Consider the following 24,384-nt stretch of genomic DNA (forward strand, 5'->3'; position numbering starts at 1 on the left):
GCTGTCAGGCAGCAGGAGAGGCTGCTGTTTGTTCTGTGGACAGCATCATTTCTTTGCTGCCTCCTTCTCCCCAGTGGGTGTGCAGACAGCATATCTGGGGACCTGAGGGAGCTTCTCCCTGAGGCCTGGGCTTTAAAGGCCCAGTGGGCAGGCTTGGGGTCTGCACAGCTCCAACTAGCTGGCAGCTTGGACAAATCGTCTCATTTTTCAGGACCTTGACTTCATCCGTGACAAGAATTTCGGGCTAGGTGATCTCCAAGGTGCCTTTCAGCTCTCAACTTTTTATTTCATTTCCTTCTCATCACCATTGCTTTTATTTATGGAGGGGTACACTGAGCTCCAGAGGAAGTGTGCTCTCTCTAAGTTTCTCTTATCATTTCCAAAGCACAACGTCAATGCTTTAGGAAGTGGAGTTTAAGTCAGAGCAGTGTGTCCTGTCTGAAACCTTCTCTCTGGAGCCTACACTGAGAAGATTACTGAAAATTCCATATGATCTTTTTTTTTTTGAGACAGAGTCTGGCTCTGTCACCCAGGCTGGAGTGCAGTGGCATGATCACAGCTTACTGCAGCCTCGATCTCCTGGGCTCAAGCAATCCTCCCACCTCAGCCTCTCAAGTAGCTGGGACTATAGGTGTGCACCACCACACCCAGCTAATTTTTGTATTTTTTGTAGAGCTGGGGTTTGCCATGTTGCCCAGGCTGGTCTCGAGTAAGACTGCCTGCCTCGGCCTCCCAAAGTGTTGGGATTACAGACATGAGCCACCATGCGCAGCCCATAAAATCATTCTCCAGAGTGGCAGAATAACATTTGAGATTTGAATTGCTGTTTTTCCTCCCCTGTATTTCCTTAATCCTTCTGTCTGTGCAAGCCGAGAGCCACCAGTGTGGAATGTTCAGGCCTTCCAGAAGGTTCAGAGGGGAGTTTCCTAATGCAGGTTTCCAAACACACAATTGGTTATGGAAATTGGATGTAGGCGTTGAAGAGCATGAAATGACACTGTGTGCCTCTGGGGAAAGAAGGAGAGAGAACTGGTCAGACCAAAGGCAATCCCAATAGACTGGGGAGGAGGGAATGAGTTTTACTGGGGAGGAGGGAATGAGTTTTCTGGGCTCTACGAGCCATGAGGTCTTGACTGGGCTCCTTGTCAGTGACCTCGATGTGGCTGATTTCAGAGGGCATGTGATTAGGAGACCCCAGGGTTGAGGGTGCCCAGCCAGAGTCTGGCGGGGAAGAGACCATGGGCCTGGGACAAGGATGAGCTGCTGACTGCGCCAACCTCACCCTGCCCTGGTACTGCCCTTTCCCTCTTTGCCTGGCTTTAGTGCCATTACTTTTAGGAAATAAAAGTGATTTTTCTTGCAGACCTGAATATGGGGCTTGCAATTTGCTCCCCCCACCATAGTTTCTAGTAGGGTTTTTCCAGCCTGGAGTGTTAGCACATGTTATTTTAGCAAAGGCCGTGGAAAATTCTAGGATATCAGTGCAGCAGTAGGCACAGGCACCCCGTGGTGAGGTGCAGGGCACAGGGAACAGTGGGAGACACCCACACAGGGAGGGGCGGAGGGGAGATACAGTGAGAGGTGACCGTGGGGACAGGCAGCACCTGCAGATGCCCTTGATGGGAAGCACAGAGGGAGTTCCTGCAAGCGCCCTCCCTCCCAGCAGCCTGGAAGAAATTCTCACAGCAGGCCGAGGAGAACAGAGGAGGTGGGCATGACGACTAGGGCAGAGAGACAGCAAGGACGCTGTCCTTCACGTGCAGGAGGAGGGATCGCTGGTCTGGGTTGAAGTCACTGCTCTATGGCTCACTCAAGGCTGGGGTAGAACAGGTTGCGGAGGCGGAGTGAGGGGTGTGGACTGGGAAGCCAGATGGCCGGGTTCTGATGGCACCTCCACCTTGCAGAGACAAGTGACTTAATGTCCCCTTAACTCAGTCTCCTTGCCTCTGAAAAGAAGGTAACAGCTCTGTCTGGATCCATGTGAGTGGGGTGCAGTGCGAGGGCTACACCAGCTCAGTGGACTTTAAACAACCCCTCAATGGAAATGGCCTAGGTGGTTGCCAGGTGCTGGGGTGGGGGGATGGGGAGCAACTGCCTAATGGGACAGAGTTTCCTTTCAGGGTGATGAACATGTTTTGGAATTAGACAGAGGTGGTGGTTGTACAACACTGCAACTGTGCTAAACGTCATGGAATTGCTCACTTTTCAATGGCTAACTTTGTCATGTGAAACTCACCCTAATTTTTAAAAATGTTAAATATTTTGAAAAAACAAAAAAAAATAAAGAACCCTCAAAGCAGTGGCTTAACTTGAAAAAGCCAAAACCCTAGATAAGGATGGTTTATGTCAGAAAAAAAAAAAAAAAAACCAAAAGAACTGTGTTACCACTTGCTACAGGTTGAATCTTGTCCCCCTAAAAGATTCTGAGGTCCCACCCTCAGAATGTGTGAATGTGAACTTATTTGAAAATAGGCTCTTTGCAGAAGAACAAGTTCAGATGGTCATTAGGTCATTGGGGTGTGCCCTAATCCAATATAACTGTTGGCCTTAAGAACAGGCAAAATTTGGACACAGAGACAGAAATAGAGGGAAGAGGATGTGAAGACACAGAAGACAGAGAAAGGCCCACGGATACCAGATTCTCCCACGCAGCCCTTAGGAAGAACAAACCCTGTCCGATGTTGGCCTTCTGACCTCCAGAACTATGAGATGAAAAATTTCTGTTGTTTGAGTCACCCAGCTTGTGAGACTTTGTTAGGGCAGCTCCAGGAAACCAAGACAGTGTGAGTGGCCTCTTGATGCCTAGGTTGGCTGCCATGGGTGACCTGATACTCCCTAGTTGACTCCACCTCCAGGAGGATGTGGAGGTGGTATTCATGCCCCTGCCATTTGAGTGTGAACTGAACCTAGTGACTGCTGCTGGCCAATAGGATGTGGTGAAGATGATGGGATTAGATCACCTCACGGGGTAGCACCCTTGACATTGATCTGCTGCCAGACTCTTGTCTCTTCAGCTCACACACCTTGATGGAGCACACGGCTGTGTTGCAGAGGCCGGATAGGAGCTGATGGTGGCCTTCAGACAGCAGCCATGGGCACATGCTGCAAAACATTCCCAGGCCAAGACTTCAGAGGTAGGCCAGGGAGTGCACAAGCCACAGGCACCGCATAGGGACAGGCAGAACATGGGTAACACACCAACAATCACACCAACAACCACACGAACTGGGAAGCAGGCTCTTCCCCAGTCCACTGTGAGCTGTGAAACACCTGGCTGACACCTCGCGAGAGACCATGACATCGAGGAGCCAGTACAGCTATGCCAAGGTTTCTGATTCACAGAAGCCACAAGATGCATGCGTGTTGTTTTCAAACACAAAGTTAGACGGCAATTTGTTATGCAGCAATAGGTAACCAACACATGCTCCTTATGTCCTATTGATGTAAAATGTCAGGTTTCTGGATTCTTGTCCTGATGGCCTGTAGTTGCTAGCTAGAATAATAGGAAGCCTTTGTCAGGGCCAGGGCCAGATTCAGAATGTCTGGGGGTGGGGCTTAGGCAGGGGCAGGAACCCAGAGGAGGACTGGCAGGAGAGACCCTGCCCTGGGGCTGTGCTCACCTGACATAAGAGCAGACTGAGGAATCCTTCACAGTCCATGTCCATGAATGGGGATTTACCTTGCATCTCCCATTTCCTAGACAGAATTCCCTTATTCAAGGGAATTCAACTCAGAGAATAATGTTCAACCATCCAGAAATGCATCACTACAAGAGGGGGCATTTTTTCCATCCATGATATCTTCTGCCTCATTTGTTTTATGACTTTTACTGAAAGTTCCTAAAGTTTGCCACAAAAATCAACTCACCAACACCCTGTGGATTTTGTTTCCGTTTCTACCGAGATCCTAACGCATCAGATGGCCAGGTTTTTGATAAGAAGTAAAAGAATGGACCCCATGCAGGTGACCTAGCTTCTGCTTCTTCTAGGATGCTAATAGTAGAAATTAAATATTAAATAGGAGTATAAGGGGAAGGTGTTAATTATCCATGTATTTCTGGTCTTGCAGATATTTCCAGTAAAAGCCTGGTTTCATTTGCTTTTGGTTTTTGTTGATCAAGGTAGCTGTGAATTGCTCTTGCGTTGCTGAGAGTTTCGGGATGTGCCAACTTCACTGGCCTGTGAAGCCAGTTCACATTACATTATGCTACTGCCAAAATCAGGAGGCCTTCAAGCCCCCACCTGCCTATTCATTCATTTATTTATTCAAAAATATGCATTGGGTAGAGGAGATAGATACAATGGCACACACAATCAGCCAGGTTTGTGGCCTCATGAACCTACGGTTTAGTTGGGAAGACTGACATCAATCACATAATCAGACCACACTGCAGTGTGACCCAAGCACAGCTCCAGGTGCTTCAGGGAAAGCTACAATAAGGGGACAGATCTGGTACTGAACACCAAAGGTTGAGGGGAATTAAGCCATCAGAATGCAGGGGGAAGAGCATTTCTGGCAGAGAGGGAGGCAAGAAGGAACGACGCAAGCATACGAGGACAGAAGGAAGCTGCTTCTCCGGAGAACAGGGAAGTGTGTCTGGACAAAGGCTAGGATGTAGGAGGACTCTCATAGGAAATTTTGTACAGATTTCTGGTTAGAAGTGGCAGACTTAACACATCCATTGAGTCACTCTTATTCCTGAAATATCACTAAAACAACAAAAAGGTGTTTTGTTTGTTTGCTTGTTTTTTTAAAAAGCATAAACGCTCAAGGATATAATGAAAGAAGAGAGAACAGCAATAAAACTCTATAAGCAGGTGAACCTAAACAGGGAAAGCAGAGAAGCAATCTGATACATGCCTCAGCCCCTATAAGCTCCATGACAAGGTTTTATGCAGGTGGTTCAGACACCCAGGCCCCAGGCTTATTCCCCACTTGACTCCCAACACCTCCTGCAGGAAGGAGACTAGGAGAACCTTCTAGACAAGAAGGTTCTGACTCTGGTCAGTCAGAGATGAACACTTAGCATGTTCACCTTAGGGTACAAACACTTAGAGAGCATTAAGAGTACAACGTGGGGCCGGGCGTGGCGGCTCATGCCTGTAATCCCAGCACTTTGGGAGGCCAAGGCGGCCAGATCACCTGAGGTCGGGAGTTTGAGACCAGTTTGACCAACATGGAGAAACCACGTCTCTACTAAAAATACAAAAAAATTAGCCGGGCTTGGTGGCTATGCCTGTAATTCCAGTACTGGGGAGGCTGAGGCAGGAGAATTGCTTGAACCCGGGAGGCGGAGGTTGCAGTGAGCCGAGATCATGGCGTTGTACTCCAACCTGGGCAACAAGAGCGAAACTCTGTCTCAAAAAAAAAAAAAAGAGTACAACTTGGGAGTGTCCCCAGAGATGCAGCCTGGGCCATCACCTGCAGTGGAGACTAATCCTTCCAGTGGCCACACAGCCAGCAGCCCCCCACGCACAGAGCTTAGAGCTTGCAGTCTGCTTTTCAAGGCCTGGCACTTAGATGGAAACCGATTGCCAAGGATTATCAGACAGTCAGGGGAAACAGCTGCCTGGCATCTGGGAGCTCTAAACAAAGGCAGCTCCTGGCACCACCCCAAGCAACTCTGACTTAATAGTCTTGGGATGGGGCCTGGAGAATGTGTTTGTTTCTTTCTTTGTGTGTTTTGTTTTTATTGTTGATGAGTTGCTTTTAAACTCTCCACATGGTTCAATGTTCAGGTGGGACTGAGAACAGCTGATATAATCCATTGAAAGAGTTTAGAATTAGAGATCAAAACACCTGTGTTCAAGTCATCCTCCACCAGTTAGCAGCCATTGATCGCTGCAGCTTTGCACACACAGATGAGAGCATTAGGATCATCCCAGAGCTTGCAGAAAGGCAGAGCTCTGCCTCCAGCAGATCTGATACAGCAGTGTCAGGGGAGGCCCCAGAATCTGCACCTCTAACAAGTTACCAAATGGTGCTGATGCTGCTGGTGCAGGGGTCACACTGTGAGAACCCCTGCCTCAGTGCTAAGTGTGCTGGGTGTGGATGCAGACCCAGATGCTCAACTCCTGATTTTTTCCTTTCACTGGCTGTGCAGTATCAGGAATATTACCTAAATTCCCCCATCTTCACTTCCCACATCTATAAAATCTGCATCCTAATGCACCCACTCAAGGTGCTCTTGTGGGATGAGAGGAGAGGACCCAGGAGAGCTGAGAGCTCCATACTGGACGCGGAGCATGGCTTTGTGTTGTTACTGGACATTTCTCTCAACCTCACCTTCAATAGAGCTCAAATTAAATAAGGTGAATACAGCTCTGAAACTTCAGAAGGTGCAAACGGAAGCCCAGCGTACACATGACACTACTTTGAAAACGACAAAGTGCCACACCAGTGTGAACCACCCCGATACTGTTACTATCACCAAGGAACTGGAGTAATCTCAGCGTTCTGCTTCATTCACTTGTTTTTTTTTTTTCTTTTTTGAGACGGAGTCTCGCTCTGCCACCAGGTTAGAGTGTAGTGGCATGATCTTGACTCACCACAGCCTCCGCCTCCCTTGTTCAAGCGATTCTCCTGCCTCAGCCTCTCGAGTAGCTGGGACTACAGGTGCCCACCACCATGCCCAGCTAATATTTTGTATTTTTAGTAGAGACGGAGTTTCACCGTGTTAAACAGGATGGTCTCAATCTCCTGACCTCGTGATCTGCCCACCTCGGCCTCCCAAAGTGCTGGGATTACAGGTGTGAGCCACTGCACCCAGCCTAGTTACTGCTTTTTAAACTGAGTAGCCTGAAACTAACAACACTGCCTACAACAGCGCACTGAGCCTGTTTTCCTTTCCACGCATCCTTCCTGTCCTCATCTTTATGCATACATGTTTTACACGGTTGCAAGCATAACATGAATGCAGGTTGTGTTCTTTTCATTTAACTTTGTATATTTAGTTTGCTCAAAGTTGGCATGATTTAAATTCAGTGACAGTATAAAAGTTCTACAGTTAATGCAACTTTTCGATTTCAGCATTACTACGTTGTTGGCAGTTTCTACGTTGTTGGCAGTTTTAACCGCTATAAATCTCGGTGCATTCCCATATTTATGGATACACCTTCGTTTTCATCAATCATGGTTGTGTAATAAAATGAACAGGAGAAAACAGACCCTGACCTTGAATCCTAGCTTTGCCACTTCCTGGCTGTGACTGTGGATGAGTCTTTCCACCTCCCTGTGATTCATTTCTCCATCTGTCAAATAGAAACGATGACACTGTCTCCCTTAGAGCGTTGTTGTGAGAGTGAAAGGTATGAACATATCTGTGCTTAGAACATTCCCCAGCACATGGGAGAATATATGAAGATTGTCAACCTAAATAACAAACAGAGAGAGGCTGTCTAAAAAAAGAGATGTTTTATTTGAGAATAGAGCATTACTATATGCAATGCCATAGTAAACTACGTGTGTGTTCAGGAAGGTAAAGAGGCGAAGGTTTTCACAGGAAAAAAATGCGGAGGATTATGTAATTATTTTGAAATAATTATCCTTGGTGACAAAGATCCATAACAAGGGTGATGCCATTCCAAGGCTGGACAGGCAGTGGCTGGGCAGATACGCTTGCAGAAGTATTTTTTGAGAGAGGTTGTGACAGTCTTTGTGCAACGTTGTGGTTTTTGTTTTGTTTTTTTTTTTTTTTTTTTGAGACGGAGTCTCGCTCTGTCACCCAGGCTGGAGTGCAGTGGCCGGTTCTCAGCTCACTGCAAGCTCCGCCTCCCGGGTTTTTTACGCCATTCTCCTGCCTCAGTCTCCCGAGTAGCTGGGACTACATTAGCTGGGACTACAGGTGCCCGCCCCCTTGCCCGGCTAGTTTTTTTTTTGTACTTTTTAGTAGAGACGGGGTTTCACCGTGTTAGCCAGGATGGTCTTGATCTCCTGACCTTGTGATCCGCCCGTCTCGGCCTCCCAAAGTGCTGGGATTACAGGCTTGAGCCACCGCGCCCGGCCTTTTTGTTGTTTTTTATGTTATCAGGCACACAAGTATGAGAACCTTCTCTTCACGGCCTTCCCTGTCTCTACTTCTCAGGGTGGTCTTAACGTTAGTGACTCCATTTTGATTCTGACAACTTTCACACTATTAAATAAAATATTCTTGTTTATCTTTGCATCTGTTAGTTAATAATGAAGTAGTACTGTATGGGTTAAAATAGTTTCTCTTTTCCACAAATCTGTTGCGTTTAATTTTTTCTAATCAATTTCTGTAAGTTCTTGATGGACTCTGATATTTTCTGGTAGTTTTGTCATAGCCTGTCCTCATTTATATATTTTAAACATTTTTAATTACCAAATATTTTGAATATCCTTTTTTGTGATTTTTTATGACATCAAAGCTCATAAATTAATCTTGTGTTTAAATTCTAATCATCAATTCCATTTTTTCAGGCATAATTTATTATTATAATTTTATTTCAATATATAGTGTTTTATTTTCCCAATAATTTACTATTAAATTATTTGATTTGTTTGGTAAGTATTAGTTCAGGGAGCACTTGAAAATGTTGGAGAAGATAAAATTTCTCTACTTTAAATATAAACAACTAGTATTACAATGTATCATATTGAGGTCATAAATATGGACTGGAACATTTCTACTTTAACATTTATTGAGCATTTCCTTATGACCTTGGAAAAAATATAATCACTTCCCATAAATATTATTTTGCATCTTGCAAAACAGCTAACACTTCTATGCTGCCTCACAGTTCACAAAGCCCTTTTGCATCCCTCATGATCCCCAGACAGCAATTTGAGTGGTTGCTGTTGTCTGAATTTAGACGGCAGTGAGTCACAATCTCATGTAATGATTGTATTTCTGTCTATTTCTCTCATATGTCTAATAAATTCTTCTTTACATATTTTGTTGCCACGACGCTCAGTGCACGGAAAAAGAAAATTATTGGGCAGCTATTTATACCCGTTATTGTGTGAGTGCCTTCACATACAATCCATTTAATTCCACGACCTTGTGGGGTCACTAATGGTGTTTCTGCTTTTAGGGATGAAGAAAACGGTCCAGAGAGGTGCTGGTGTCCCCAGACCAGCTGATAGGTCACTGGTTTTGTTGTTGTTGTTGTTGTTGTTGTTGTTTTGAGATGGAGTCTTGCTCTTGTTGCCCAGGCTGAAGTGCAATGGCGTGATCTGGGCTCACTGAAACCTCCGCCTCCCAGCTTCAAGCGATTCTTCTGCCTCAGCATCCCAAATAGCTGGGACTACAGGCATCCGCCACCATGCCTGGCTAATTTTTGTATTTTTAGTAGAGATGGAGTTTTACCATGTTGGCTAGGCTGGTCTTGAACTTCCGACCTCAGGTGATCTGCCCACCTCGGCCTCCCAAAGTGCTGGGGTTACAGGTGAGCAGGTCACTGTTAAGAGTTCAAATTCACACCTAATTCTCAACTCCAGGCTCTGTGGACACCATAGTGCCCTAGTACACATCTGAAGGTAACCTTTCCTGATTAATTCTACACAAAATAACAAGGTTTCTCACAGTACTGTACAACTTCTTAATTTCGATTTCGTCTTCTATTAATATTAGATGTCTGCCTCCTTTTTGCTTTCCACTGTTTTATTCCCATCATCTTTAAGCATTGTGTTGTGGGTCTTGTTGGAGTTCTTTGTGTGTGTGTTTTTTTTTTTTTTTTTTGGCTTTTAATGTAATCTTATCAAAACATTTTGGTTTTAGTAGTGAAATCGAGACTATTTAGATGAATTGCTATACACTTTCTTTTTGTTTTAATATATCAAAGTGTGCATTAGAAAATTTTGTAAACTCTTTACAAAATCTCATTGCAGAGATTTTGGAAAATGCCGTACATCGCAATGACCCCTGTAGCCAGAAAGAATCATTCTTAACGTTTTCGTTTCACAGAAAATTGATGCGCTAAGTTTTATGTCATTTTTTCACTTAACATTGCCTGTTGAGAATGTTTTCATGCCGTTGAAAACATGGATTTTCATACAAGAGATGCACTGTAATTTTTCAATCATCTTCACCCTTTACACTGTCTATGTTGCTTCCAATTTCTGCTTTTATAAATGAAGCTGAAATAAACAGTGTTGAAGTTACAGCTTTGACTGTATCTCAGGTTGAGTCCCATCGATGGATTCCTGCAAGCAGAATTAGGCAAAGATTATGAATAATCTCAAGATCCTTGTGGCATATTACCTCATCACTTTTCATTAAAAATCCCCTAGTTTATAATCTCATTCTCTGGGCATGAGGAAGCCCTCTTTCCCGCAGTAGTCCCGCACTCCCTACCCACCCGACACACAAGTCTGGAAAAGTCCTGCGAATCCTCTGCTGCTGTAGATGAAATGGCACAGACTTTCAAGCCAGGGAGACACAGAATCCAGGCTGCACTCCGGCTCTAGGCCTTAAAGTTGGCAAGTCACACAACCTCTAGGCGCCTCAGTGTTTCCTTCGCATGACAGACACGTTTAACAATCGTACAACCAATGCTATCCCCTCCCTGGGGAAGGCCAGATGGTGGGGAGATTTCAGACATGTCTGGTTGCAGTTACCTACCCAGATCTCATTGACTTCCTGCAGAATGGACTCACCCAGGCTCCACAGACACCTAGAGAACACAAGCAGGCTTTTGGGGGATCCATGACTCCCCTGCAAAAGCTTAAAACTGGCCTTCGTAAAACAGAGTTTGTATTATAGGATAAAAATACTGTTTCTCTCCAAATAGCTGTGAGATGGTGTGAGACACTACTGTGCTTAGCAAAACAGATACAGTGACCACAGGAATCACAGGAACATTCTCGGGAGAGGGGCTGAGTCCACCCAGGCACTGGCCATGCACCAGCCACATGAGAAGTACCCTCCGCAGACCTGCCTCTCCCCCGTCATCCTGCACCAGTTAGTACCACACGGGAGACATAAGGAAAGAGGCCCAGGGAGGTGAGGACCGCTCAGTCAGGATGTGGAGGGTGAGACTAGATCCCAGGCTGGATCCGAGGCGGGTCCAGCAGTGACAGCATTGTTATCTCATGGTGATATCCAGACCAAGTTCCACTGCGGAGGGAACAGGGCATCCTCTCTCTCCTGACTTTGCTGCTGCCAAGGTAGCCACCCCACACTGCTTTGTGTGGCGAGAAGCTGGCTGTAGAAACCTGAAAACCGCCCTCCTGCTCTGAGTCAGGGCAGCTCCACCACCTGCTCTGGCTGATTTGAGCAGAGTTGATGAAAAGAGTTCAGTGTAGAAAAGGGAGGCCAGGCAGCCTCCTTTTCTGGTGCCACCATCACAGTCAGCACTCGCAGGAGGTGCAGCCCCCAGCCCAGCTGCCCCCACCCTATAGACCCTGCCAAGCTATGCCTCCAGTATCAGCATGCTCTAAAATACGTAGGGGGATACAGAGTCTCCCTTTACTCTCAATTCAGAAACGAGAAAGAGAGAGAATTGTGAAAGCAAATTGGGTGCATCTCTCTCTCCTATTGAGCATTCAGTGGTGTCATGCTAATAGTTTTGAAATGGCCGTGTCAAGAGCATTTACACCGCAGAAAGTGGCAACCACTGCACTTCCTCTCCCCCACAGCTGGCTTGTTAAACATTTTCCGTGACACTGGGATGGTCCCTCCTCCAGGCCTGCTGAAATCACCCTGGTGGTCAAGTTCAGCTAGACCCCCTCAGCTAATTCCTTCCCCTTCCCCAGCATCTCTTTGAGTTTAGCTTGGTCCTGCCCATAAGTCCATAAATGACTTGCTTGTCTCCCCCTTAAGAATATAGATCAGTTAGTATTTGATTTATCATGATACCTATCCAGATCAATTTTTTTTTTTTTTTTTTTTTTTTTTTTTGAGACGGAGTCTCGCTCTTCCACCCAGGCTGGAGTGCAGTGGCCGGATCTCAGCTCACTGCAAGCTCCGCCTCTCGGTTCACGCCATTCTCCTGCCTCAGCCTCCCGAGTAGCTGGGACTACAGGCGCCCGCCTCGTCGCCCGGCTAGTTTTTTGTATTTTTAAGTAGAGACAGGGTTTCACCGTATTAGCCAGGATGGTCTCGATCTCCTGACCTTGTGATCCGCCCGTCTCGGCCTCCCAAAGTGCTGGGATTACAGGCTTGAGCCAGATCAATTTTTAAAAGACTCTAGTTTTCTAAATATCTTCCAATGTGTCCATATACCACAACTACCACATTAGACACAATGAGCAGCGCTGCAGGCGTTAACAATGATAACAGATAAAACACTTAGTATTTTAGACAGCGTTTTGGAAAACACTTTACAGTGAAAAAGGACAACATAATAGTTTTTACAGTCCTCACAGCCCAGAGAGCAGATCCGTAAGTCACAAAATGTAAAAAATAGGGGGAGAATAATACACAGATCTTTGGGATTAAGGACCATTTTACTGCTCATTAGTGCCAGATTGTGGTTTCTAGTCTGAATTACTTAACATTTAGAGCAGAAAGAAAGGAGGAACAGTTCTAAGTGGGACCATCCAAGGGGAATCTTGGCTGAGGCTCCCGCACCCACCCCAGTCCCCTACAAAATGCTTTCTTTTTTTCTCTGTAGGCTTGATTGTCCCATGGGAGCTGATTGCATAAGGAAGAATATTTTCCTATAATTGTCAGCAGAACATTTCATAAAATAGCCTCTAGCTAGGTTTTTAATAGACAGTGGCCGGTTCTTTGGGAGTATTTGAGCATTCTCACGCCTTTGAGAGAGTCCTCCCCATGTTTGTCAATGCGTAAGTACACCGGAAAGATGCAGATGGCCAAGGGAAAACAGAAGTCTTCCATCCTGTGAACAACAACGTCTGTGCATTTCACAGTGGTAAAAGCCGATTGGCTACTGAATTTCCCCTTGATTACTATTGAACACATAATTGCTATACAATTAAAATGTAATTATACTGTCAAAGGATAATTCTACAGTTACTCTAGCATAGTGATTTACAAAACTGAAAACATTTTTGAAAGAATTCTGAAAGTTCCTTTCCACATCACATTGCTAAATAGTTTACTAATTAGTGCCTTTCTGGGCATCTCTCCAAGAGCTTCTTAGCTGCCACACTTTTAAGGTCAACTGTACAAATATTAGCTTATCATCTACTCAGGGCTTCTGAAAACATGATATTAGTTATCAGGAGTGATCTAATTATTGCTTTGTTTGGAGAATAGATAATAAATTATTTGTGCTTCTGAAACATCCCCCATTCCCGGAGCTCAAAACCTTATCATAATTCCTTCGGATAAAGAATTACCAACTCTTGCTTGAGACTCTGAAGAAGGAAAAAATAAGAAGGAAGGAAAGAAGGGAGAGGAAAAGAAAGAAAAAGAGGGAGAGAAGAAAAGAGATGAAATGAAAGCAGGGTTTGCTTTCGAGGTTCTGTGGAGGGTTCCAGAATGTGGGTGTTGTGGAAGCCTCTGTTTCTCCCCCTCCATTTATTCCTCTGCTGCTTCCTGGGTTCCCTTTCTCTCACCCTAGTCTTTTGTCTCCTCCTCCCATTCTTTCTTTAAGCTTCTTCCTTCCTCTCATCTTTGCCTCCTATGAACCCTCACGGAGAAAGGTTAGTTCTCCCACCAGGCTCAACTTCAGGTCTCTGCTACAAACCTGAAATCAGATAATTTTAGAAAACTGAGTACTATATGTTTAGTTGTGTGTAATTAAAGCTTTGCTTCACTCATAAAATCTGGTTTTGTTTGTTTTCTTGTATATGCCAGAGGCAGTGCCATCTGAGAGCCCATTTTTCTTTCTTAATGATCATTTACTAAATGTTAGGTATCTGCACTTTTGTGCCACAGGGAAAAGGAAATGATTAGTTTTGTAATTCTTGCTGTGGAAAATTCTTTGCAGCAATGGAATCAGCTAAGCCTGGACTGTTTGTTGTATCCTCAAATGTTCCTCATCTCCAAACGGATATTTGAAGTCTTCATAGGCTGGGCGCAGTGGCTCACGCCTATAATCCCAGCACTTTGGGAAGCCAAGGCAGGTGGATCACTTGAGGTCAAGTAGTTCGAGATCAACCTGGCTAACATGATGAAACCTCTTCTCTACCAAAAAATACAAAAATTAGCTGGGCATGATGGTGGGTGCCTGTAATCCCAGCTACTTGGGTGGCTGAGGCAAGAGAATTGCTTGAACCCGGGAGGCAGAGGTTGGAGTGAGCAGAGATGGCACCAGTGCACTCCAGCCTGGGCAACAGAGCGAGACTCTGTCTCAAAATAATAATAGTAATAAATAAATAAAAATAAAAAATCTTCATTGAATTTGAGGTTTGGGCATGCAAGTCATGTGGAACTCGTAGTCTTTGTCAAGATTCTTAAATTATGAGCAACAGAAATGAAGGCTAAGTCGACTAAGGAAAAAGTAGAAGGTTCTTAAGTTATAAGGATTAGAAGTAAATCAAATAGATTAAGGAAAAAGTGGGGTTATACGACATATGGGTTCTGGAGTATCTCCAGGAGCCAAGAATGGGAGTGAGTTGGATACAGGATGAGGAAGGCTTAGAGGACTCGCCATGGCTCTTCTCTGGGCCATCGGCCTCATTTGCTTTCTCTTCGTAGACAGCCTTCCTTTGCTTCCTTGGGCACCTGGATAGGGCACAGACACTCGCCCTCAGCTCTGCAAGGCACATTGCCAGCTGCCTGCTGGTTGCCCACATGGAATTTCACTTCATACTCCTGAGATGGAAACTGGTCTAGATTGGGTCCAGTGTCCAACCCCAGAGCCACCCAGAGATACTGCCAGGGGATCGAGTCAGGTACAGCAGCGACCACCTTCACCTGCTGTCAACCACAGCATCACACTGACAACACCTTGCTAGAGTGTGGGAGAGCAGAAACCACCTCACCTCAATCCTTCCTTCCCAGCTTCGTGGCCCTGCACACGTCTCTCTCCTCACCTCAGTTTCCTTGAGAGCAAATCTGTGCTGTTAATTTCAGAGACTGATGGAAATTGTATATGTAAATGTAAACACTCTAAAACAAATAGGAAATGGCTTTGTTTTACTAATCTGAAAGCACCGATAAACTTCCCGAAGGAGTACATTGATTGTCACCTGCAGTTGGCTTGTGGGGATGTCATATTAAATGCAAGCCCAGAACCAGTGGGATCTGCTGGTTGTCCCCAATGAGGACTCAGGGCCAGAAATGCCTACGGGGGTCTTCTAGTACAACCTACAAATATAAATGCTAAAAATAAAGTACAGTGCTTTCCATTTCAAATAGGCGACAGTGAGAATGTTCAACACTGGGTGGTAACCGAGATAGTCAAACTGGACTTCTCATGGTGAGAAAAGGGAGTCCCATATTGACCAGCATCACTGTGACTCTTTTAATGAGTCTTCAGAACCTTGCAAAAAATTATCTGCACCGTATAAAAAAGAAGAGGTTGTAAATAGAAACATTTCATATTTTTTAATTTTTATGTATTTATTTATTTTGAGACAGAGCCTCACTCTGTTGCCCAGGCTGGAGTGCAGTGGTACAATCACAGCTCACTGCAGCCTTGACCTCCCTGGGTTCAGGTGATCCTCCCACCTCAGCCTGCTGAATAACTGGGCTACAGGCATGCACACTCACGCCTGGCTAATTTTTGTATTTTTCTGTGGAGTTGAGGTTTCACTATGTTTCCCGAACTGGTCTCAAACTCCTGGGCTCAAGCAAACCACCCACTTCAGCCTCCGAAAGTGCTGGGATTAAAGGCATGAACCACTGTGCCTGGCCTCATATTTTTTAAAGATGCAAAAATAATAATATCATTTATAATCATCACAATTCTCATTGCTTATGCTATGTGGCAAGCACTATGCTACATGCTTTATGGATGTTATCTTGAAATGAATTCTGTGACATAGGGTTGCAATCTTTATTTTGCAGTGGGGAATCCTGAAGTTCAAGAAAGCTGCATGACGCTGGAAGAGCTCACGTGAGTCCTGGGTAGCCAGGACCAGCAGATGAAACTCTCACTCAGGGACACACTGTGGGACAGAACGCAGCAGCTGCGATTTGTGCTTTTAGGTATATTTTCTTAAGATGACGCTACATGTAAGAGGAAAGAGAGGGCTAAACATCTTAAAACAAGCAAACAAAAAAACCAAAAAAGTTGGACCTTGGAAGGCAGTATTTCAGCTCATATAGTGGGAGCTGAAAATATACTTAATTTACTGAGTTTGCAAGAGGAAAACAGAAAAGGACAGCAGAGGTCAGTGTGGATTTTGGAGGGAGGGCTTTGCCAGTGCTGAAAACAGTGATTTGCACTGAGATGGGACAGAAGGTTCTTCCCAGCATGTTCTTCACAAACGCAGTGAGAAGCAAGGAGGCTTCACTGAGATCTGTCAGCCAGGAGACAGGAAACTCCAGGGATGAGAAGGTTAGAGTCTTTCCAGCCATGGCTGAAGGACTTGTGAGTTGGGGTAGGAGCCTGAGGGGTTGGGGGCACCATCCACCAGAGCTCCTGAGTACAGAGGCTGTTCAAGCTTAACAGGAGAGGGCTGAAAGCAACTTGAGGATGCCTGGTTTGGCCAATGAAGAGATTCACTTTGGGAAGAGCTTTAGCTGCCCAAGGACAAGGTGCCCTTGACATGGCCAGCCTGGACAATATGGTGAAACCCTGTCTCTACAACAAATACAAAAATCAGCTGGGCGTGGTGGAGTGTGCCTGTAGTCCCAGCTACTCGGGAGGCTGAGGTGAGAGGATCACCTGAGCCCTGGGAGGTTGAGGCTGCAGTGAGCTGCAGCTGCACCACTGCACTCCAGCCTGGGCCACAGAGGGAGAACCTGTCACTTTGTCTGTTCCTGACAGAGTTCCTAAAACCCTTGTCGATGGGGGCACCAGGAGAATCTTTTGTTCTAATGTTTGGCTTTTACCCTGGTTCCTGACACAGAGCCCCTAATCCTTTGGAATTTCCTGAGTGACAGAAGCATCTTTTGTCCTAATGAAGTGTCCTTGATGGGCTCCTGGACAGTGTCAGGATTGGGGGGCTCCCTGTGAGGGGAATCACCATGCAATTAGAGGATTGGAGCTTTCAAACCTGCTCCCTTACCCCTGGCATCTGGGGAGAGGTGAGGGACTGAGGTTGAGTTGATCACCAATGGCTGATGATTTAATCCATCATGCCTGCGTAACAAAGTCTACATATAGACCCAAAACTGGGTTCAGTGAGCTTCTGTATAGCTGAACGTGGGAAGGCGCCTGGAGGGAGGTGCCTTGGAAACTCCCTGCCCTCTCTCACACACTGCCATGCCAACTTCTTCCATCCGACGGTTCATCTGTGCTCTTTGTAATACCCTTTATACTAAATGCATAAACATAAGGAAGGTGTTTCCCTGAGACCTGTGGAGCACTCTAGCAGATTAACTGAACCTGAGGAGGGTGTCGTGGAAACCCCCAGTTTATACCTTGTCAGTCCGAAGCACAGGTGACAACCTACTACCCGTGGTTGGCATCTGAAGTGGGGGTCAGTCTTGTGAGACTGAGCCCTCCACCTGTGGGACCTGATGCTGTCTCCAGGTAGATCATGTCAGAACTGAATTGGATTAGAGGACACCCAGCTGGTGTCTGCTGGACAATGGGTTGCTGGTGGGGACAAATCCCTACAGTGCCTTTTGGTGACCACAGAGTAAGTATTCTGTGTTGAGTCTAAGAATAGGAAAATGTTTGTGTTTTCATCAGACCTGCCTTGAATTCTTTTCTCACCTCTCCCTCTTCTCCCCTGCTTTTCACCTGGCTAATCCCTTTTGGTCCTTAAAATCTTGGGTTATTTTCTCCAGGAAGCATTTGCAGCCCTCTGGGCCAGCCTCTGCACACCCACTTGCAGGCTTCCTGCTATCACTTGTCGCATTACATTGGCATGTATTTATGGGCTGTTCTCGGCCTTGGAGCATATGCTCCTCAGGGGAATGTGTCTCACTTCTTATTGCATCTCTAGCAACTAGGAGAGTACCTGGTGCAAAGTAGTTGTTCAGTGAGTTTGTTGAACTGTACCAAATAGCCTTGGTGGCAGGAATAGAAGCATTGCTAGGAGTAGCTGTTGTGACACACATTGGGAAGAAGACTCTGTGAAAAGGATGCACTCCTGAGCTGTGGAATAATTCAAATCTGCCTGATCCAAGAGTGACCTGGGCAGAGGAATCCATGCACGGCTGTCCACCAGCTCACACAGCACCACCTTGCCACAATGGCAAAGATGTGATTTCAAAGTCCTGCAGCTCACCAGCCTTGAAATTAGGTGATTATTGACGTTTGGACTTTAAGGCGTTGTATTATTCCAAATATTTGCATATAGTTAAGTTGTATTAATTTAAAAATAGATATAATTTCAAATTTGCATAATTTGAATTCACAAACAGTATTTATCATTGAATCATAAGCAACACACAGAGGTGGTCTGATCACCCCTGAAACTAGAGCTGAAGGGAGCTGGGCCAGCAGAGGAGCAGGAAGGCAGAAGCAGGTGGAGCACCTGACATGGCTGGGCTGACTCAGTAGGCGATGCACCCCAGCGAGGGGGAGGGCACTGAACTGACAGTGATGACAGCAGCTGATTTCTTTGGTTTTTCTAGGCACAGTAAGGCCCTGAATGTGTTATTCAGTTTAATCCTCACAGTACCATGCAGTATGGGTTCTGTTACCGATGAAGAAACTGGGATACAGAGTGAAGTGGAGGCGTCTTGCCCAAGATTGCACTGTGAGGATAGTCAGTGTCTCGAGCCAGTGCTCTGACTGTAGATTCGCATGCTTTACTCCTCCATCTCTGCCCTGGTCCCCGTACTCCTCTCTAACTCATGAATTGATGTTGTTACTTCTTAAGAAAACCTTATGCTGAGTCGGCTGAATTCAACAAACCCTTCTCGGGCACCCACTGTGTTAGGGAGCAGTTCCTCCCTGCACTCAAGGCATTCACTGTACAGAAATTTGAGTTGCCCAAAGTTGACCTTGCTGGACTGTGGCCACTTTCGAGAGACTCTAAAGCCCAGAGTGAAACAAATAAAAAGTAAACAAGAACTTCAGTGGTCTAGAAATTGCTCGCGGTGAACAGTCCAAACCCACCTACAGCTGGAGCCTGAACAGGGATGGCCACAGACACAGCACTGGAACAAAGACCGTCCGTGGCCTAGGCATGCTGCTGTGTTAGACGATTCTGCCACCCTGTAATTATACTAGCTTACTGGCAGTGGCTTTTATGATCGGGCTAGGCAGTTTGCCCCCTGTCCACAAATGTCTACTCACCGAAGAGTAGTGGTTCTAAAAGAGAGATGTTGGTTTTATGCTGTGGCAGGGAAACAAGACACTACAGTGTTTCAGCTTTTCCTGGTTCCTCTCTGAAACAGTTCAGCAGGCTGGCATCAGCTAGAGACTGTTAATAACATGATATGCGATTCTGGTCAACCTCATTCTCTGGAGGGAAATTTGCAGTGAAATTTCTGTGATTATGATCAGAGCTCCCCAGTGTTCATGGCAAATACCAAAAGGAAGGCAGACTTGCCGCAGGACCGTCTCGTCTCCATCCACAGAACTCAGTGTTCTCTGGTTTCTCGAATGCAAACCAAATCAAAACAAAATAATAGATTTTCCTTTAAGATTGAACATAGATGGGTATACTTGAAAACTGACACTCCATGAATTTAAGGAGGCAGGACCTTAAACTAAGTTGGTCCTAGATTAGGATAAGGGTTGTTATGGGTTTGGGGGACAGTAGATTTCTCTGAAATGAAATGAAATGAAAGTTGGTTGAACTTTCATTTATGAAATGAAATTTTCATTTCGTATGTTAGAACTGTATGGACCATACTAACAGCAACCACAGGTATCCTGAAAACGTGTGCAGCAAGCCCTTAGGGGACTGACGATGACAAATGAATGGAACTTCAGAATATAATACTGGTTTTTAAGTCCATTTGCATCCACTTAACTTCGAGTTCTCTTCTTATCAAGTGTAAATGAGAAGAACAATACCAACCTACTTTGCAGTGTCTTTATACTGAGATGATTGGGAAGAAACTCAGCCAAGATCATACATGCACAAGGATGGAATATAGAATGTTTTTAAAATATCATCAATATGACAAAAGATTAATATTTCTACACACAGCTCTTAAAGGTAAATAAGAAAGAAAACCCAAGAGAAAAATGGGCAATGAGTATGAACAAGCAATTAATGGAGGAAATACAAATGTCTATTAAATTTAGGAAAATGTTTAAACTTACTATCAATGAAAGAAATGCAATTAAAGTGGGGAAATATTTTTTCTGCCAAATTGGAAACATGAAATTGAGGTTGTCTGGTGTAGTGAGGGTAGGGGGAGATAGATACAGTTGCACACTAAATGTGTAGACTGAGATAAGTGTTTCAAAGATCCTTTTAAATTTTTTTTTTTTCTTTGAGACAGAGTCTCGCTCTGTTGTCCAGGCTGGAGCGCAGTGGCATGATCTGAGCTCACTGCAAGCTCCACCTCCCGGGTTCACGCCATCCTTCTGCCTCAGCCTCCTGAGTAGCTGGGACTACAGGTGCCCGCCACTACACCCGGCTAATTTTTTGTATTTTTTAGTACAGACAGGGTTTCACCGTGTTAGCCAGGATGATCTCGATCTCCCGACCTCATGATCTGCCTGCCTCGGCCTCCTAAAGTGCTGGGATTACAGGCGTGAGCCACTGTATCCAGCCCTCTTAAAATTATACATCAACATTTTAAGTTTCTCATCCTTTCATAGGAGAATTCCACTTCCAGGAGTTTGTGGCTATGGAATGGTAGCTCAAGTGCGTGAAAGTGTATGTATAAAGATACTTTAAAAAAGGTTTTGCTGGAAAAGTGATATCAAAAGGGAAAAAAATCCCTTTAATTACCTCTCCAAATTGAAACGTGTTTAAATTTCTTTCCTACTGTGCTGGACAAAACTTTGTGTAGCAAGGCAAAATGTTTATTTTGCAATTTGACTTGACCTCTTCAGAAACTATCCCAACTGCAGTTGAGTTTTTAATCTTTACAGTAAACTTTTTTGGAAGAAAAAGGGCAAATCTTGCCAAGAGTAGAAACTCATGTCTGGGTACAAATTAGACCATGCTTATGTTGTTATGGTGACCCTGTTATTTAAAAAAATGTAAACCAATCTCTTGGAAGAGTTAATGGGCTCCATGAAAGGACTGGATTACATTCAGGAAAAGACATTGGCTGAGTTTCTGAGTCATCAGTGAAATTACTGAGCAAATTGATATCTGGGCACCATGTGTAGTTCGGTCAAATTTGATGGTTAAAGAGATTACATGAGAGTCAGAGGTTGTGCCCTGGCCTGTTCTAGAAATAAGAAAAAGCAAATGCAGCTCTTTAGCCCTTATTTTTACACTCCATAGAAATGCTATGCTGTAAGTTAAGTCATAAACCTTTTGATGCACAAACAACATAACACTGAAATATGTATAACTGCAAATTGTTAGAATTGCTAGGAGAAATTATCAAGACACAGTAACAATGCAAGACATTAATGCACCGATTCAGAATTTGACAGAAACAAGAAAGAAAGAAAAAAGGATATGAACGCTGCAATTAACATGTTTATTTTAATAGATACAAGGAATTTTGTACCCTACTAACAGATACTAATAGAGGTTTATCCCCCTCAAATAACCAGGGAATATTTATAAAATTTGGCTATATGTAGGCTAAAGGAAAACTTGATTACTTACCTCAAAGTAGAAATTACACATCTCATTATTTAATCATTTGTATTAAATCTAAAAATAGGCTGCAAACAAATAATGAAACATAAATTATAAGTATACTGCGCCATTTTGAAAGCACTCTTTCAAAACAGTTTTGAGTCAAAAAGTAAATCAATTTATTGTTAAAGTAAATTTACAAATGGGTTGAAAATTAATAATAATGAGAAAAATACAAATCAAACATACAAATCAAAACTATAAATAATGTTGTCAATTCAAATCCAAAACTTTAAAAGCCTTTACTATTAGAGAAGAAATATTTTTAAGGATTAACGAGAAATATTCAACTCAAGAAGTACATAAAAACAAAAATAAGCAAAAGCAGGTATTAATCATGATAGAAGAACACAATAAGTTAGAAATAAAATACATAGAAATAATAAATAGAAGATCCAGTTTTTTGAAAAGGTTAACAAAATAGAGTTGTTTTGGGGAAATGTCACCAAGGGAAAAAAAGAAACAAATTAAAACATATAACATTTGGAATTAGAAAGACGGTATCACCACAGATAGACGGCAAACTAAAACTTTTCAAATAAACAATTTTTTTTTTTTTTTTGAGACAAGGTCTCACTCCCATCACCCAGGCAAGAGTGCAGTGACATGATCACAGCTCACTGCAGCTTCAACTTCCTAGGCTGAGGTGATTCTCCCACCTCAATCTCCTGAGTAGCTGGGACTACAGGCAAGAGCCACTGAGTCCAGCTAATTTTTGTATTTTTTGTAGATATGTGGTTTTGCCATGTTGCCCAGGGTGGTCTCAAACTCCTGGGCTCAAATGATAAGTGATCCTCCCGCCCTGGCCTCCCGAAGTGCTGGGATTACAGGCGTGAGCCACTATGCTTGGCCAAGAATAAGTTTTTTATAGTGGTAGTATTCTCTCTTTTTTTTGTAGCTCATACTTTATTTTTATTTTTAAATTATACTTTAAGTTGTAGGGTACATGTGCACAACGTGCAGGTTTGTTACGTAGGTGTACATGTGCCGTGTTGGTGTGCTGCACAATAGTGGTAGTATACTTAATAGCAAAAAAACAAAAAAAAACCCAAGTACATATTCATCAATAGATAAGTCAAATGTATGACATCCAATCTGTGGAATAGATGGTGCTGCTTAAAAGTATGAGATAGGCCTGTATGTACTAACATGGAAAAATTAGAGTTACATATGTAGAATGCTTTAACTTGTGGGCAAAAGGATGGCTATGTTTTTCATCTTTGCTTCCATGTACATTTAAAAGCTCTAGAAGAAAACATCAAAAATGTTTGATAACACTGGATAGATGCTTGGGTATAGTGCACAGCAGGAACTAATTTGATGGAATCAGAGAAAAGGGAGATTTTTTTTTTTTCTGTATATATACCTGTATACTTTTGCCCTTAGAAACTTGTGAATGTATGACCTATTCAGTAAGTTAAATAAGTAAAATAGAAGTGTTGTGAATAGAATTTAAGCAGATTATGGCCAAGCACGGTGGCTCACACCTGTAATCCCAGCACTTTGGGAGGCTGAGGCGGGTGGATCACCTGAGGTCAGGAGTTTGAGACCAGCCTGGTCAACATGGTGAGACCCCCGTCTCTACTACAAATACAAACATTAGCCAGGCGTAGTGGTGGGCGCTTGTGATCCCAGGTACTTGGGAGACGGAGGCAGAAGAATCTCTTGAACCTGGAAGGCGGAGGTTGCAGTGAACCGAGATCACACCACTGCACTCCAGCCTGTGCGACAGAGTGAGACTGTCTCAAAACAAAACAAACAAACAAACAAACAATTCAAGAAAATGAGGAATCTAGATGTGGTGATGTCTTTTCATACAGGCTGCTGAAATGGGTGAAAGGAGCGGTGTCAAAGCTTAGCATGCCTGTCATCTCAGCATCCTCCAGTTACATCTTTCTAACCCAATGCATCTGTGTGGGGACAACACCATGCAAGTTTGCCCTTGGAAGCTTTTTCAAAACCATCCTTTCTTCTTTAGCTGACCCTGCCCCTGCTCTGGGCTGGGCTGTCACAGCCCTCTGACCAAGTCTCCTGCCTCAGTGGCTTGGCCCTGGTCTGCCTCTCCTGGCACCTGCATCCTCTTAAGACCACCAGCTCTGCATGTGGAGGGCTGGGGTTGCTACTGCTCCTGCTGCATGCCAGCCTCTTGGTTCTGAGTTCACCTTACCTTCCTGAGCCATGTCCCTCACCTGGAAAATGGGAATCATCCTAATAGCACTTCCCTTACTGCTCCCCTGAGGGTTGAATGAAATAATGAAGGAAACGTGCTCAGCAGCAGACATACCCTGCCCTCGATAAGCCTTCACTCCTGTCACTGGTGGATCTCACTGTGGCTGCCACAGAGGTGTCACTCAGCGCTGCCTTCAACCGGAGGTGGTCGCCTGGAGCCTCCACCTGTCAGCTCCTTCAGAGTCCACTCTCAGCTTTCGAATCCAGGTCCTACTCTTTTCAGGGAGGTCCCAGATTGTGTAGGCTGGGACTGGGGTGGGGAGTTGCGGTAAAAGGGCCTAGCCCTGTCTACCAGTGTGGGCCTCCATCAATGGGAAGCCCTTTGTGGGGGCAGGGGAGCTCTGTGCCATCTCTTTTTCCTTCTCAGATGTCATCACTGACATGTTCCTGGGTCTAAGTCTGTTCCCCGAAGAACCCAGCAAGCCAGCTTGTCAG

At 44.5% G+C, this 24,384-nt stretch overlaps 1 long non-coding RNA gene across 1 annotated transcript in view; it reads right to left on the bottom strand.

The window, feature by feature from the left end:
• Positions 1-9,345: 9,345 nt before the first annotated feature.
• The window catches only part of LOC117094350, a 35,527-nt gene continuing 20,488 nt past the window's right edge, over positions 9,346-24,384 (bottom strand). The window contains exons 3-4 of the long non-coding RNA XR_004441520.1: positions 13,486-13,616; positions 9,346-10,164 (exon numbers count right to left, since the gene is read on the bottom strand). This is a non-coding gene — a long non-coding RNA (uncharacterized LOC117094350). The remainder of the gene's footprint in view (positions 10,165-13,485; positions 13,617-24,384) is intronic.

Source organism: Trachypithecus francoisi, unplaced genomic scaffold (genome assembly GCF_009764315.1).
Source record: "Trachypithecus francoisi isolate TF-2019V2 unplaced genomic scaffold, Tfra_2.0 Lachesis_group13, whole genome shotgun sequence".
In the NCBI taxonomy this organism is placed as follows: domain Eukaryota; kingdom Metazoa; phylum Chordata; class Mammalia; order Primates; family Cercopithecidae; genus Trachypithecus; species Trachypithecus francoisi.